The 18,798-nt window shown below is 37.4% G+C and overlaps 1 pseudogene; it reads left to right on the top strand.

The window, feature by feature from the left end:
- Nucleotides 1-17,606, top strand: part of LOC127385328 (G2/mitotic-specific cyclin-B2-like) — a 34,395-nt pseudogene extending 16,789 nt beyond the window's left edge.
- Nucleotides 17,607-18,798: the final 1,192 nt, after the last annotated feature.

The following is an 18,798-nucleotide window of genomic DNA, read 5'->3' as shown; positions in this document are numbered from 1 at the left end:
TCTAAATTATTCAGCTGTCCTGTAAATTTATTCTTAAGGTTTTCTTCACATTTCCTACAAAGGGAGGAGAATCAAAGCCAAAAAGAAGTAATAAAGTCTCTCTGGGTGTCCCCATCTACTTTTCTGCAAGTTAGAGAAGACCTTTAATAGCTTTTTCCACTTTTCATTCTTCCCCCATCCAGCCTTCATTCCCTTTCCATTTGAGGTTTGTAAACAAAGCCTTGCAAGCACTTTGCAATCTGTCCTGAACTAACCTTCCTGCTCAAAACCATCCTTCTCCTCTTCCAAACTTCACCACTCCAGAGCTGGGTTCATCCACAGGAAGGGCTGAATTCAGGTATAATCCTAATCCCCTTGCAGTAAAGAGAGCTGCAGACTCCAAGGATCAAATCCTGGTATTTCCCTGTCCTCCTTCATTATAATCATTCTCTAGCACTGGCCAGACCAAGTCCCAACACCTGGTTTTCTCAGAGAACAGCTAGTCAGTTTTCTGCAGGGTTTTAGCAAACACAAGATAGCAGTTACCAAAACCGTGGCCAGCCAAGCAGATGCTGTAACACAGACCAACCTTGTTTTGCAAAGTCCTACCATAACAACACTGCAAGACCATGTATCTTACATCCTTGCTTTCTCAAGGGGAGCCTGTTGCACAGCTGCAGCTCCTCAACTTCTCATTAAAAGTCAGTTCAAGATGGGGGAAACCTTACATAATCATTTTATTTATTGCAACTTGTTCTACTTTATATGCCATAACTTCTGGAGCTATAACTAAAAATGCAAGCACACAAACTTGCTTTAAGTCTCCAAGTGTGTGTTTGCATACACAAACGTATGTAAATGTCAATATGTATAAGCATATCTATGTGCACGTGTACACAAACACTTGCTGTTGTATCTCTAATAAATAAATACCCAGTGATCCTGTAGAATCAAACAGAACGGTTTGTGTTGAAAGGAACCTAAAAGATCAGCTAATTCCAATTGCCCTGCATGGGCAGATACACCTCCAGGTTGCTCAAAGCCCCATCCAACCTGGCCTTGAACACATCCAGGGATGGGGCATCCACAGCTTCTCTGGGCAATTTGGGCCGGTGTCTCACCACCTTCACACAAAATAATTTCTTGCCAATATCTAATCTAAGTCTACCCTCTTTCAGTTTGAAACCTTTCCCTCTCATTCTATCACTATATTCCCTTGTAAAAAGTCCCTCTCCATTTTTCATGTAGGCCCCCTTCAGGTACTGGTAGGTTGACTAGAAGGTCTCCCCAGAGCCTTCTCTTCTCCGGGCTGAACAACCCAAACTCTGTCAGCCTGTCTTCATAGGAGAGGTGCTCCAGCCCCAAGAACATCCTCATGGCCCTCCTCTGGACTCGCTCCAAGAGCTCCACGACGTTCCTCTGCTGGGGACCCAGAACTGGACACAGTACTCCAGGGGGGCATCTCACAAGAGCAGAGGGGGAGAATCACCTCCCTTGACCTGCTGACCATGCTTCTTTTGATGCAGCCCAGGATATAGTTGACTTTCTGGGCTGCAAGCACACATTGCCAGCTCATGTTGAGTTTTTCATCAGCCAACAGCCCTAATACTGACTTATAACCTAAATGGTCAGCTCTGCTGCTGTCCCTTGTATGCCATGTATCACCTCTAATGGTGTACTTAGTCTTGCTAATTGCAATAGTTGTGCTCACAGTATAATACTTCAAAAAGTAAAGGTCCAGAAATCAGGTATTAAAATATCATAACGCTAATTAAGCTTAAATGCTAAAGAACGAAAGGAGTTTATGAAGTTAGCTGTCATTAGCTGTATCAGGAGGAAGAAATGAGAAACCATTGTCTAGGGAATATGACATTAAAGCACAAAAATATTAAATTAAACATTGTTGCGCATTGGTAAATGTCAACAACTACCTCAATGGGAGAGTGACAGGCCTCTGGCAGAGGAATTCAGTATAAAAGAACAGATTTTAAAAAGAATCCGTTTTATTCTTTAAAAGGAACTGTCAATGCAAGCCACAAAGGATGACAGACAGAAATGAGATTAGGAACAGCCTTTTAAAAACCCTGTCATCCTAGGAAATCAATAGGAAATCATTAACTAATAAACAATAGCACCTCTTACCATGGGATTTATTGTTCTTATACAACCTTCATTCCTTAAATTAAAAACAAAGAAGATACTTAGCACTCTGGGAAGACATGAAAGTAATGTTACTGGAATGTGCTCCACCCCTCATAAACACAAAAATAACTTCCTGCAGAAACATATCTCAAAATTAAGGATCATCTAAAAGAAACAGACAGTAATAACAGGCTTTAAGATTACTGTTATCAGGGCAGTTAGTTTGGGTTTTATTCTGTGTCAGATTCCCTACAAATATAGTATTTAAAAAAATAAATATATGTCAACTCTGGATATATGAGGTGTGAAATGTACAAAAGCTATCTGATCTGTATAAAGCACAAGTAGCACTTCAAAAAATAAGCCAGAAATGCTGCAGGTAACTTACTCCATTAGTTTAAATCAGAACTCACAGCTAATACCTTGAAGATATTGAAGCCTCAACAGAACATCACATTTCTGGACCTTGTTATCACCTTTTCCAGGCTGTAAATCTACAGCGACATCCATAAATCTATAAAAGCTACCAAGCTTGAGTCTAATAATCCAAGACTACACAATGAATTTCTAGCTTGTCATTTTATTTTGCATCTACTCAAAGTCTGCCTATACCTAACTTTCTGCTCTAGTAAGTGAAACTGATTTGTATAAACCTATTATTGGGGGTGGCGAAACAAAGACTCCTTGGCCAGAAATAAGTTCTTAAGATACATATCTTAATAGCACCCATAGTTAGCCTCTATTTACCACACACACCTTTTGTGTCATACATTTTTATAAGACAGTGCTGTTCAGATCACATGCAGATCAGAAACCAGCAAAGTAAAAAGATGGAAAGAGAAATTAAGTAAGGTTAAGTGCCTGTAAGTGGAAATACCTTTTCTTCACCACAGTTGTCAGTATTTTCATTCAAATACCTGCCCACCAAAGCACAGTAATACCCACAAGAAAAATAACCTTGGGGGGGGGGGGGGAAATAACAATTCAAAGTGTGGACGCATCCAAAAATTATTGCAATTTACAAAAAGCATTTACAACTTACATACTATCTTGAATAATGACTTATTTAAACTTGTGATACCAAATAATACCCTATTAAAATGCAGAGTAATTTATTATTTTCAAACCACTGAACCAAGACTGTTCTTGCAGTCATACTAAATTAGGTGATAATTTTTCATATTAGCTAGCAGATCTTTCAAGCATGCAAGCTGAAGAGAAAATGAAAAAATGTTTGGGGATAACATACCCAAATGGGAGCTTTTACCCATCGGGTAACAGTTACCAGATAGAAAGTCCTGCCAAGGCAAGGCATTTTGTGAACATTAGCTAGTCCACTTCATTTTAAATTATCTAATTGTTTTATCCTTTCATTAACAGCATAGAGAGATTTCTCCCTTCATTTTATTAGGAAGAAGTCCCATCACCATTTCTAGTGTGGGATCTGCATGACAGAGGTGACAAGGAGCAGTAAGTGTAGTACCCTCAGTAGTAACAACCTATGCAGCTGTTTCCATATATCGCCTCATGTAAGAGCCAGTGGCCTTTCTTAGTCAGCTTAGAGTTAACCTAGGCTCTATTTGTAAATATATTTTGCTTTTAGTTCCTCGGGCTATCTACTTTGGTTGCAAGTACAAAGGCTGAAGTGAGGCAGATGAAAAGGTTCAATCACTAGTGACAGCCAGTTATACTGTCAAATATATTCCTTATATTCAAGAACTTGCAAAGGGAATGTGATTCTAAATGCAAGATATCATCAGCTAAATAGCATTGTAATTGGTAATTTGGCAGACATCTGGTTTTAATGAAGCTGGAAGAGAAACCCTTATCTACTGATGTAGTTGAGAACTATGAGCTGAGAAACAATTACTTAATCTGAAATGAGATTTGTTACATAAATCCATATAAAGCAATTGCTAAAGGGTTCCTACTTATTCACCCTCTACTAGTTCACTTACAGCAGAAAGATGCTAAGAAAGTGACCCCTCTAATGAAAAAATCATGTCAGTGTAATTATCAAATGCCATGGCCTTGGAAAGTGTCCTGCTTCCTAAGATACCACTGATTTTAATTGTCTCTTCTGTTTCTTTTTGTCACAAATAGTAGTCAGTTTACTGAATTAGATCTTTTCTCACCGTATCAGATTTCAGAGACTTTTTGCTAATTACAGCACTGACCATAATGAGAAATGAATTTGCTCTCTCATGTTGTCAAATGTTATGAGAGAGAAGGATCAGAAGTTACTTCCAGCTCAGCACCTAACTGGAAGTTGAACCCAGGATGAGAGGAAACAAGAGAGAAAACAAACAAACAAAAAAACCACTACAGAAAAAAGTAAAAAAGAATAAAAAAATCCCCACATTGCCCAGCTCACATTGTTGGGCCAAGTCTGAGCACTCTAGAAGAAGCTTCTGTGAGAAATACTTCCTGCCAGTGTGTATTCTGAGTGAAGCCCTAACGACAACAAAACTCAGATTCACACAAATTTGAAAAGCTTATGCAGGCACTTGTTGATCCACACATCTGACAAAATTAGCAGCATATCACTTAAGTGAAACTAAAATTTTCAGAAAGAATAGAACATTTCTGTTTCCATGGTTTATCTACTCTGGGTAATGCAACCTGAACAGTTCCTCATTGTCCTTGAATACTATGGTTGAAGTAGTATTATCACTTTTTAAAGTATATTGGATCACAAGATTTAAAAAATTGAAATGTTCACGTGGATAAAAATAGTACCTTAAAAGTCTGGCGTCTATGAACATTAGACTGTCTCCTGATTTTTTTAATAAATGCGATGAGTAGATGGGAAAAAATCATGCAAGTTTCAGAGGCAATGTTTTCAAGGATGTTCAGATACAGATCTGAAAGTCAGTTCAATTATTTCAGGTGATTCTTTTCATCATAGGTTATGAAGCTTCTTTTTTCATTGATGTCCTTTAACTCACATACGTACCTTCATAGAAAACTGCAGTGACTGAGCAAAAGTCCCTCCTACCTGCTTCGACAGAGGACTAATATGCCACAGGAATTTTAGAAATGCAAAGATGGTAGAAGAGGATGCATACAATCATCTTCTGTGACAGGTTACTGCCAGATAGAAAAGATCAGGGTACAGCAATGAGACTGCACTTCAATGAGACTCAGGCAGACGACAACTCAATTCCTATATATTCTAGTGTAGAAAAAGCACCAAAAGTTGGTACCTGGCAGTACCCAGCTAGAAATTAAACTTAAAGAGAGTAAAGAGAAAAATTATACAGCCCATCTCCAGCTATCACCTCACACATGCAAAGATGTACACAGCACATAGCACAATCCTCCAACTTCTTTCCATCTCCTTCAAAGTTCAGAGAGATTGGCACAGGCAGCACAAATGTGTCATCATTTTTTATACCAAATACACGGGGTTTTTGTTTGTTTTTTTTTCAATCTTTTCTCAAAGGTCAGGTCTCCTAAAGTTCTCATAATTCCTATTACAATCCTCTAAAACCCTTCTACATGTTTATGCCTTTCCTATAGTAAGGTATTCAGAAGTGAAAGCAGTAGTGCACTGTTAAACAGCAGGAAAGGAAAAATTACTTCCCTCCTGGAACTTCTGTGTCAGTACCAGAATGTTACCGACTTTTCTTCAGAATTATAGCATATCCTCAACTTGCACTTTGGTGATTAATCTATGGTAATCTACTTTGACTGTGATCTCTAAATCTGCGTCACTATCTATTTGCACCAGTCTTTTCAGAATTTCATCTTAATTTCAAGCCATTTCTCCAATTTATTATGTGCATTTTGAGCTATAATCTAAGACATTAGTGAAAATTACATTGTGTCTAAAACAGAACTCTGATTTCATGTATTCAATTTTATTAGACTAACTAGAATAGTTAGACTAGTTGTTTGAATAATTAAATAATTGGAATTCAGTAGTTGGAATAATTCAATAAATAGTTTAATAGTTCAAAAAATTATTCAATAATTCAACAGTAAGAACTTTTATTTTCAGTACCCACAGCTATGGTAATGCCTAGGAATCAACATTATTTGAAACTCCTAATGTGACTAACAAGCTAAATAAGAACTAAGTAAGAGCTTCAAACAGGTAAAACAGCTAAATCCTGAATGATACATAATTTGAAGAACCTCTTAAGGACATTCTGAGGTAAATCAGGATTCTACTAGAGTCAGGAATTTACCCCTCTAGATTCAGCAAAACAAACTATCTAACACAATGAGATAAATGTCATCTAACACTGTCACTGGTGGCAGACTAGAGAAGATTCTACACATTCATCCAAACTGTCTCTCTCTTGCCTGTGCCATTTACAGTAAGTGAGACAAATTAGAAACAAGACAGAAAAATGAGAGAGGAAATAGAAAAATAAATACATAAATATATATATTTTACCTGTAAAGTACTTGAGACTGTTTTTATTTTTCTGTGTTAAAACTAATGGGTGCATGGGCTCTTCTGGTTTTCTCTGTGAAATATTATGATAGTTTGGCACAGCAATGATTGATAAGGGCTGCCTGCATTCTCCTTACGAGCACCCTATGCAAAGGTTGAGGTATAATACCTCTTTTCTTGCACATTTCTACATAAACTCCAAGCATAAAAAGTAGCTTTACATTGGAAAATAATAAAAAAAATATTCCATTTTCACTCAGACATGGATCCCTAAACTTGTCCCTAAATCATAGGGTAACTTATCTCCTAGACTGAACAAGACAGGGCTTACGTGTTTTGTTGTTTTGTTTTGTTTTCCCCAAACATGTATATGTTTTTCTCCATTGCCAGAAAGCTATCCTAAAGATCACAGTTTTGGGACATAAGCAAAAGAGAGGTGTCAAATGTATAGACACAAGTGAGTTCATAGGCTGTATTGAGGACAAAGATGTATTGAATTCTTGGCAAGGTCCAGTGGGTGATCCTACCATGGTCTTCTTAGGCATAGTCTGAAGGAAGCAGTGTAACCATCCCACAACCAAATCTGAGTCTGCCCAAAAGTAACTTCCTGCTTTGTTTTATTCAAGCTGCCTTTTTGAAGGGCAATTTTTACCTGTGGCTCTTGAAAAGAATAAAATTGATCCCATACAAATATATCTGTTCTTGCTTTTTCTACATTGTTTATTTCTACTGTGATAAGAAAACTAATTAAAATAACCAGTTTCTTCAAAAAGAACTGGAAACTTCTAACTACACTGAACTCCACTGCAAGTATTGATGTCAAAAACATTTTTTAAATGCATTAAAGGAGCACAATGGTTCATTAGAGTTTTTGAGCCAACATAAAGCAGCCAGATACAGAATGTAAAAAGCCAAACAGAACACCTAGCATGGCCCTGAGCCTACACAATATTGTCCACCGGGCTATAAAAAAAAACATGACTTGAGTGACAAGGCAAAGTTTTCTGCAGTTCCAAAACCCGAAGTAGGGTAACATAATGAAAAAGCAATGTCCCAAGCAAAGATGGAATAATACCTAGCTTTTAGAACAAAAAAGTTAAGCACAATTCAAAAACTCTCAGATATGTTTCATTTCTTTGTTACTTTTTTCAATTATTCTTTATATGTAGAAACATGGTATTATTTTCTCAGCATATTTTAGTCACAGAGAATAGCACGTAGCCTTCCCAATTCTCTTCACAGCATTCAGCCTATGGAACAGGGAATCAGGTAACACTCAACATCACAGTAGGGCCCAGTTCTGCTGTCCTTTTACATGCAAACTCTCAATGCAGTGAGAAAAGAAGTCTCCTGTATATTAGCATGAGGTACTGGAGCAGTAAACTGATTATAATAGCTGGGGAAATGTTTAAAGTTATCCTCGAAACAGGTTTATTTGGAAGAATGGAACATTATAGCCAGATGTATGCAATAAATATTAAAATGCTGCTTTAAAAAGTCCTTGAAAGGGTGTCTTTCTTCCCACTCACCAAAGCGTTAGGCAACCTGTTGTGGTCCATACACAGTCTGGAACTTACGCAATTGCTAATGACTGGTGAGCGGTTCCATATTCACACCAATTTTTTGCTAGTACCAAAGAAATTACTGAACTGAAAATAAAGAGATTAAACTAAAAATTAAGTTCATCCATCACTCTTTATGAGCCATGAAAAAGTCTTCAGAAGGAATAAATCTTTTGGTGAGAGACTACTGTTGTTGAAAACTTTTCATGCTTGAAATGCATGAGTACCTGAAAGCTTGTAACCTGTTCTGTTGACATTTTGCTGTTTTGATTAAATTTCCTATGCTGCTGCATATAATGTGAAAAGATAGTACCTTGCTGTTATATTTTTAAAATATCCTTGCCCTATAAATACGTAAGCAGTCTACTTAAATTCTTAGGTACATTATTACTGTAGCAGCAGTAGGCTTACGAAGCATATTAATTTGCACTACTAACATACAACAGTAATTAACAATTCCAGAACTCCTTTCAGGTTCAAAATGTTCTAAGAGTTTCAAAGAAGAATTTATATTTTGTTTCAAAACAGAAATAAGAGTTTAATCTTTGCCTATTTTTTAAAAAAAACAACAAACATGCCACATACTATTATTGTGAGTTAAGTAAACAGAGGTATTTTACAAACATGAGTTAAAGTGACTTGCCATGGCCACACCTGGAACCACCAGAAGGGTGGGATCTGAATTCAGGCTTCCTAAGAAAAAAAGGAAAAAAAACAAAACAACAAAAAAACCCAAGAACTAGTTTTCCTAAAAGCTTGATCAGAAATCTGCATGTAGTTAAACATGAGTCTCAATTTCGATGAACTGTAAAGCTGCCACGGCTGACAATCAGAGTATATTATGACTCTCTACGTGCATACAGAAGCTTTATTCTCAGTTAGAAGCCATGTATTTTTAAACATCAGCAATTCTTGATAGAAAAGTCATCCTAAAGGTTTATTTCCATAGTGGCAATAATTACCAAAGCAGACAGAGATATTTCCTGAGAAAAACACAGCTAACACTTCTTTCAGAAGAGCAATTCACACCTCCCTTTTTTTGTTGAAGCTTCACTGGGATGCATTTTAGTATAGTAGTGTGGGCTGAGTTCACAAATTGGGTGACTGGATCCTGCCCTGCAACATACTGTGCATCTCCAACTCTAAGGTCAGGAGCAGCCCAGATTCTTTCAAGTGTTGCTGAGCATCTGGCAGGGTTGTGCTCAGTGAGAGGAAAAGTTGCAGAGCGTATCACCATCTAAAGCTTCACGGAGGCTGAGACTGTGTGAAAGTCCTAGAGGAATACTACCACGTCCATGCAAATGCTAAAGTAAACTTCTGAACTGAAACAACAGAGCTAGAGGGCTTTGGTCTCTTTCCAAACAAGAACTCCACCCTTTGTACACTCCATTAGATTCTTTCCCCTCAAACACAAAGGAAAACAGTTTCCTAAAAGATGGCAAATACTTGTTTATTAAGACAACAAGATAAAACAGCAATTTTCATATAAACAGGTGTGGGTTTTGAGTATCAAAAGAGGTGGGGAAATGTTCTTCCTCAAGAGGTTGTTTTGCACAAAGATGTAAAAGTTAACTTTAGTCAAAGCAATTTAGCTTTCTAAAAGCATTTAGCTCCAACAAATGCCTCATATACAAAAACAGATGAAGAACCATTACAGTACTGCTCCTGGCTTACCTACAAACCAGAATGAACGACAAATGAAGTGCCCTTATGTTTCACTAGACTCTGCTCAGGATTTCCCTAGCTAACATAACTGAACACCAGCCACAGGATAAGCATCCTTCAGCTGCTTCATGTTTTAAGATTCTCAGGACTGCAGTGATAAACATAAAAGCCTGATAAAGCCAGTCTCAGACTCTGTACAAAACTCAAGGAAACCATTACTTTACTAGGATAAGAAACCATACATTGTCAGTGCTCAAAAGAACTGAAGCACTCTGCCTCTGAATTACACCTCCTAGCAGAAAAATACCCCAAAGCAAAACTACTGATCCCTTCACATCCTGAGTGAAGAAATGTTTGTGTGGACTAAAGGTATGGCTGTTGTAAACTAATATTTAAGAAAAGCCTACTTGAAACAGAAGCAGCTCAAGAAAGTTAATTGTATTCAACATTTTGAACCCAAGTACCCCACTTGGCACTGGGGTTGCAGATGGCTGAGGTACTAGGGAAGTACTCTGCTAAAAAAAAAACCCTATAAAATAAACAAATAAAAAAAATTCCCACAAACTACAGTAGAACACACATATTTACAGCAATTTATCCTTTTAACAATAAAGTTTGATTTGGGATCACAAACGTCTCTTAAGAAAAGCTATGGAACTCCAGAATCAGCACTTGGTGACACTGTTCGCCTCTCCCTTAATATACTAGGTGGCTTTGTGGTGATGTGTTTCAGACATTTTTAGCAATAAAGAAGAAAGGAAAAGTTGCTACCAGCATCCCTTTGTGAGCTTTCAATGGATGACCTAGAATGATAAGAGATGACCTCTAACTCATGCTGTTTGATACAACAACTATCCTGTTAGGTGCTATGAGAGTCATTTCTGTCAAACACAGAAGAGGAGGAACTGAAAGAAACAGGCAGGCTAGTTTTTATCAGCTTTAGAGTCCTTTCTGCTTTTAAATGGCTACCAAAGAGCTTGCAAGCATGTTTGCCATCAGTTCCAGTTAAGAAGCATTCTTTGAAGGGAACACTAAATCATGAGCCTGGACATACATGACACAACTCCACAGTACAAAGGGAGTATAAGGGTCATCTTGAGTTTAAGAGATTGAATAGAGTCTACTAGAGTGAGTCAGGTCCATCCAGGATTTTGTCTTCTTTCTCCCTAAATATAACATAGCACCCGCCAGAGAGAGATGTTATAGGAAAGGGCAACTGCACATTCATCAAATATTGGGAGTTAATGATTTTGCTATATTTGAATTCAGTAATTTCTGCCACAAGATGCAGTGTAATAAAAGAAGCAGATGGACAGAGTTAATTATGGAAGAACTTCACAAAAATAGTGGAATGAGATGTTAGGTGCAATTTTTCTGCAAGACACTGAGAATTTTTTTAATTCCAGCATCCTGTTCCCTTGTCACCTTCTCAAACATGGTTCTAGTTTCACAGCAATAGATGACACATTTTCATAGTATTTTAATTAAAAATAAGCCTTCATCAAAAATAAAATATACAAACAGTGTTTAAATCTTTTAAAGTGTGTTCTAATACAGACATCACTGACAATTGTTCTTAAATCAATAATTTTCGTGTTTTATGACATCCCACAAGCCTCTTCCCAGACAGCAGAGACAAAGAGAGAAGGGTAGAGATACTGACAAAGAGTTCAAAGAAAGCAAGAGAAGATAGAAAAAGGAGGATCGAAAAAACAAAACACCCAAACAAAAAAATCTAAGAGCTAACTTGCAGCCACCAATTATTATATCCATGTAATACATGGTCTGTTTTCCAGATAAATTTGTACTTTGTGTCATGCTATTTAGCTCACTGCAAGCCATACAAGAAACAAATTATGTCTTGTTCTTCATCAATAAACAGCAGAGAGAAGGAAAAAAGCTTCCTATCATTGGTTCAGTCATACCAGATGAAAGTAGAAGCGGTGACTATGATGTGCAGAGGTGGTTTTTGTTTCACAATGTAAAAATTACACACATAATGGCAGAGTTTGTGCCTAGTTCCAACAGTTCATCCACCATATAAACTTGGCTTTCAATTGTACTAGAACTAAAGAACAGAACGCTTGGAAAGCATCTTCACAGAAAAAAAAACAAACACAAAAACCAAATATAAAAAAGATAAAGGATCATAATAGGGTATTGTAGCTTTCTGTGAGAAAATAAAAATTATTTATCTGAACAGCTAACATTTTTGTCAACACTAAAACACAAGGTTAAAATTTTATCTTTCTCTAAATCTATGCTGCCTTGTTAATTTGTGATTTTTATAAAGATTTTCCAAAAATTATCCTTGTACCACAGACTCTTGACAGTTGAGTGTACATTTGCTCATGGCAATCTACATATTTCACCTAAGAATGCTCATCATGTATCATTCCAGATTGGGTCTTTAAAAAGGCAGCTTTGTCAGGTGCCTTCCCACCTTAGCAATGTCACAATGTGTTTTCTCCCATTTTATCACTTGATCCTTTTAACTCAGCATCTTGGTTGCTCAGGTTTAGATGGAACTACCCAAGTTTCACACCCTTCAGGTTCCTTGTGCAGCATTTAAGAAAATTTATATTAAAGACTTCATTCCTGCTTTTTCTGGAAACATTCTTTATTTTTTATGATGAACAAAAAAAATTAAAACACTGGAGGATTTTTCTCTCTTTTTTAAACTGAAGATATCAAACCAAAACTATTAATGTTGATTTTATCGGAACTCAAAAGTCAATCAATCAGTCTCATGACAATTTACCCTATGAACAAAGCATTGGCTTATTTGGGTCTTTAAAAAAAAAAAAATTAAGGAAAATATTTTTATAGGTCTCTATTTTATTTCGGAGAAATGTTAAACTGGAAACATTGTCACAATTGCATTTTTGTTTCCAGCCACTCCTCAATACTTTTTTCATGTCATTCCATGCCATGTTGGGTGGAGTTTGTATAATGAACTAGTTCAGCAACGTCAAATCAAGTACTAGTTTCACTTAGTCCTTTGAAACATACCTAGCTGGGCTGAGCTGAGCAGGCATGGCACAGGGACAGAAAAGACTGGGACACAAGTGATGACTTAGACTCAGATGACTATCTGCTTGAGGGACTGCCTTCAGGATTTAAGAGAACCTGCATACACTGCTTATATGGAGCCCGTAACAGTCCAGAGAGATAAACAGCACTTGCAGAGGGCATCCCAGTGTGACAAATGGAGGGAGTGCATCATTCAAGCACGTGCAGCTCAACCATGTGGCAGAAGTGCTGCATCCTCTGAACAAACACCAGTTTTCTCTATGTGTTGTAGCAGCAGTTTTCCAGCAACCTGAGTGAGAAGGGGAGCTAGACAGTTAGGTAAAGTAACACTTAATTTCCTTTTCACGTGGGGCCTTGGATTTGACAGCTTAATATGGAAAATTTTGTTATATAGAACATATGATGATCTTAGTACTGGCTAAGAATTTTAAGCAAGCCTAAATACACACTGGGGACTACAGCATGAGTCCATACCCTTAAAATGGTAATGAAGCCATCAATGGTTACTGCAAACATTGTGACTTCCACTCCTTTGAAATTATCACATCAAAGACCTTCATGGATAAGCACGAGAACTATCACTTCAGTCATCTAGCATTTTCAGATTACCTAAAGAGTAATTTTCACATTTTCTGCAATCATTTTATAATAATCTCCTAAAGCAATCTAATTTCAGAACTAGAATTCCATGCTACTCCCTTCAGAACATAAAAGGCTATTTACAGACAGTTATGCTCTGAAAAACACAGCTTTGTACATAAACTATGTTACATCCTGTATATACGTACAACACATCTATTTATCCTTCTCAACATTGAACCAACAGAGCTGAGGAAAAGCAAGCTAGCATTCCATTTTCCATTCAGATCTGCCCCTAAAGATCCCAAAGGTATAATTCTTTCCTATTTATTATTATACTAATTTTTCAAGTACTTGTGTTGTAATGTGGCCATTTATTATTTGCCGTATGAACACGATGTACCAGTTTAAAGATGGAAGAAGTTGATCCTATATGCTTCTGTTTATATAGTACCAGTTCACTTGGTTTCATATCAGTTGTGGGTTTTTTTAATATACATCTATATAGGAAGTCCAAGCACCCGTAAATTATTTGTTCTACCAGAGTTGTATTAGACAAGCTTTTCCAACCCATTGTATTAACACATTTTCTGAACTGAAGCTTAAAGATATCTGAGAAGACAAGAGAATAAAAACAAATGAAACATCATATCACTAAATCAGGAAGCTCCTCAAGTGTTGAAAACAAAGCCCAGTGCTACATTACTATTTGTGTCCAAATTCTGTTTAGAGACAGGAGAAAGAAAATTCTGGCCACTTGAGCCTCTACTGCTCAATTCCAGTATTAATTAGAATTAACAGAAGAAACCTTCAATTTATTCCACTACCATAAAATCCTTCAACTTCTTTTTGCTAGCAAAAAAGCTATGGATAGTGAACTTCTTTTCCTGTACCATCACCTGTTGTGCCTCTTCCCATGTTTAGTGGTGGGCAGAAGCTGGAGTAAAAAGCTAATTTCCTCTTCTCCAGTTAGGCTTGGATGGTTATTAGAGCAAAGGAAAGAGTGGAAAGGCAAGTTCAGCAGTTCCAATGGCTACAGTTTAAAATTTTACTTAAAGAGTCACCAAACAGAAAACAAGTACCTTAATTTGTTCTCTGATAAAATTAAAGACGAAACTGAGTATTGATAATTTTGAACATTGAGTTATCCTGGTCAAATTTTGGTTTGTTTCAAGAGCATCCTAATAATTCTTTTGCATTATTTGTTTATTATGCTAGCCTTACTTTGGAAGACCCATGTTTCACAAAGATGACTTAAAATGATCTTAATATAAGACCTGGGAGAGAGCTTCTCAGAGACATGAAGTAACCAAAGACAACTAGAGGCTACTACGTGATGCAGATCCAAACATGACTCCTACCTGGACAATACAGGACAGAATAAAACGAAGAAAGGCTTGGTGGCAGTCCAGTAACCTAGAGATGCTAGGAATTGAATGAAGGTAAACATATTGACAAAAATAAAATAAAATTAACACAGATACAGAAAAAACCTAGAACTTCCTTATATACCTGACCCTGACTTGGCACTCTATGTTGGCAAGTGCAGACGGACTGAGTGCAAGGTGGACATTGAGGAGATCAGAGAGGTGGATTCCCCAGGTGCACAAGACTATGCCCTAACACTGTGCAGCTGAATGCAGGGGGAAAGGGCACCATAACTGATATATAAGCCAATTAGGTGACCATGAAGGGATAGTAGGGTGTATAAACCCAGCTTTGCTCCTACTAAAGTGTCATAAATGTCACCCATGGGAGTGACAGACAACGCAAGACCAGCACAGAAACCACAGGCTTATAGCACTTGGTTAGGCAAATTTAAGACCAGATTCAGCCAAAGCTACCAAAACAAGACTAGGTATAGTTTAGTTTGTTTTAAAGAGATTACTTTTTTCCAAGACTTCTATCTACAAACTGTAGACAGTACAGTACTTTCTTAACCTCTCTCTTTTTTGTTGGCAGTTTGTGTTAAAATGTCTTCAAGACAGTAATCGATTCTTAACATTCCAGGGTTTTTTTGTTTGTTTATCTGTAAACTTAAAGTAAGATTTTGGGGCCAGATGCATCTTCAAGGGAAAGGACTCCTTCCCTGACCTCAGAGGACCCAGAATGAGATCCTCTGTCCTCAGAAAACCTCAAGTAACAGCAGGAAACAGTAGGGAAGCAAAATGAGCAGAAGAACAAAAGGGAAGAAATGTCTCATTCCCCTCAGATATCAAAAAAAACCCAAAACAACAACCAAGCAAACAAAAAACTCATTACACACCATTGCAAGGCACAATAAGAAAGATCTCTGCAGACAACCCTAAACCTGCAAAAGCACTTTTGCATTACTGAAAATCTATATTGTAGCGAATTGATTTGACTGCAGAGGTAACACTCAAGGCTGAGGCAAGATAGGTGAGTCCCCTCCCTCCCCAGCTGAGCAAAACATTTCATTGTCTTACTAAAAAACCTTATCACTGCAAACACTTACAGTGTAAGGTTTTAAAAACCTTGATTCTATACAATGAACAGACATCTCCTTTAACTTTTTTCCAAGAGAAACACCTATTAGTCTTTACTGTTTGATGCAGCATTGATGCAGCATTCTAACAATTGCTGTGTTTCATAAACTTTGTGTATTTCAGAAATATAGTCAATAACATTCTGGGCAAAAAGAAAGACCTTAGCAGAAAATATTTTTCAACAAAAAATAATGTTTAAGCTTTTATGATAATTCACCTGCAAAGAGAAAATAAACTTTGTTCTTCTGCATAATGCAGTTGGGCAAGCTACTGTCAAAGCACTAAAGAATCTAAGAACTAGGGAAGCACGCATGGGAATGCATAGGGAGGTCACAAGATCATAAGAAAAGAACACGTTGCTCTTATTTAAGATTTAGGATTCACACCCATTGCTCTATTCAAGAGCTAGGATACTTTTTCATTCCTTTATAGTATAGTAATGGAAGATGCAGTTACTCCTTTTTGCACAAAATAAGTAATTGAGACTGCTGTGAGTACAATTGAAGAGATTTCAAGACTCTGCTCCAGGTTCCCCCCAAGTGTCAAAGCCCTGATAAAATTTGCTTAGCATAGTTCTGTGCCTAGAAATTCAGTCTACTCTTCTAAAGGAAGCTCAGAAGACAATGAAAAACAAAAACAAAAACAAAAAAGCACTCAACAACCAAGCATTAGGCCAGCCTCTTTGCAGTGGCACATGGTGGGATGACAACAGCTAACAGGCACAAGCTGAAACAAAAGATTTAGACTGGCTCTAAGAAAATATTTCAGCAATTTACCAGTAATGCCATGGACTCTTTCAATCTGAATTACCCTATGAGCCTATGAAATTAATTGTGATTCTGGGCTTGGTATTTTTTTTATTAGCCTCCTTTATGACCTCACATATTTTTGACCTTACTCTGTACAAACATTGCACTGAAGAAAGAATAATTTATTTCCTTAAGGTTTTTCAATTGATATCCTTGCTTCAGTATTAGTGTGTTATACATTTTATTTTTACTGTCCTGTATTTATTTATCTACCTATATCTGCAAGAGCTCGAGCTGCAGCAATCAGTCCACCCATGTTACCTCTATGGGAAGACCATCAGTGGCCATATGTGCACCATCTTCATTGACTGGCTTGTCCAGGTCCACTCCAGATTCCAGCTTTGCAGGAAACACTGTATATGTGTGTTGCAATTATGGATCGCTTCTTAGGAAGTCATCCAGTAGCTTGTAAGATGCTTCAGCTGTAACAGCAGTGTAACAGCACTGCTTCTAGCCTCAAAATACAAAGCAGACATTGTTTACATTACTGACAATGCCTACACCAGAGCTGAAGTTAGAGAAATTGAGATTTTGATTCTTAAATAGTTAAACTTCAACCTGGCATGACCTCTTCCAATTCATTTCTTAAGAAGAGCATCAAAAGCTGGGGAGGCTGATGCTAAGCAACCTGATGCATTATACCTGGAAAATACCTGATGGATCTGACACTGATAGATTATGACATGGTCCACCATCATCCTCCAGAGATTGCAGCTCCTGTGTTATGCTTGTCCCAAAAGATCCTGGGGTGCAAAGCAGCAGTACTACACTGGGTATGCAGAGGACAGTCTTGTGATGACTATGAAACATATGGCCAAGAATGTGGCCAAAAGAACAAGTGTGCAAGCAGCAAACTACTGACAACAGTGTGATCCCTCAACTGAACAGCGAGATAATCAAGGACCTGGCTTCATTGCTCTTATGATAACCCTGCTAGGCAGCCAAGTCCTGATGGAACACACAGTTTATTTTTGCCTGTCTACTGGGGCAAAACCACTCTGCTCCTTGCACATAGTATTCCAGCCTTTCCACAGACATTTTGGACTCACTCGGAAGGTGAAATTTTAAACTTGCTTTTCTAATACAACTCTATTGAGAAATAAAGTTACTCTCCTAAAAAAAAATAAAAATAAATTTTAAAAAGTCTCAGCTTGACAAGGTGCTGAGCCATCTCATATAAACTACAGTATTAACCTAAAAAGGTTGGACTATATGATCCTTGAGGTCCCTTCCAACCTGGTATTCTATGATTCTATGATATTTGATGGATGCACAGAAAGATTAAAATACAAACTATCAATAATTTGAAACATCTAATCACATTACAGCAAGTCCTAATTTTGTTAAGACCGAACTGTGTCTTTGAAGTACAGATGTTCTCTCATTGCAACTACAGCTGCAAGTCCAGAATGGATCTGGAGGGTCGCAAAATAAGCCTGTGGAAAAGGAAGACCACACAATTAGTGGCTAAATGTGAAAATTGTGGGTTTGGTACCACAAAGGGATAAAGGTAATAAAGAATAAATTTAGAATTTTTGCTTGGAAACTAATTGGTTATGCAGCCTGTCTTTGAAAGTCTGAGTATCTACACGTAACCTAAAATGCTAAGCTTGGCATCCTGTCATAAGCCAGCCTTAGCAATCACTGGGCAAAATCCAACTCACCACATTTTCCCACAGGGCCACATATAATCTGACAAATCCTTTCCTCATTTACTACCAACTTCTTCATTAACTTACTGTCCCACAGATGACAGTATTCTTCACCATTCTTTATTTATAACCATGGCATGTTCCCAGCCCTGATTCATCTGCAGAGCACCACAGCAGACAGCAATTTGGCTTATTTAAATATGACAGTATCATAATGCATATGTATATGGACAAGGGAGCTAATTTGACAGTGAAAAAACAATAGGGAAGGAGAAGCCTGTGCATAATTTTCTGTGTTTTAAGGACTATGAATAACAGGAGTTCAATTATATCATGTCATATCTATATGCACATAGATCATCAACAAGGCTGCGCCAGACAGCACTGTGCTAGTTACATTAGAGATACTTTTATCTCACACAATAAAAGCAGTAGGTTGTCAGCTTTCTCATGAAATAAACCTGC

Source organism: Apus apus, chromosome 5, assembly GCF_020740795.1.
Source record: "Apus apus isolate bApuApu2 chromosome 5, bApuApu2.pri.cur, whole genome shotgun sequence".
NCBI lineage: Eukaryota > Metazoa > Chordata > Aves > Apodiformes > Apodidae > Apus > Apus apus.
This window is presented reverse-complemented; position numbering and strand designations above follow the sequence as displayed.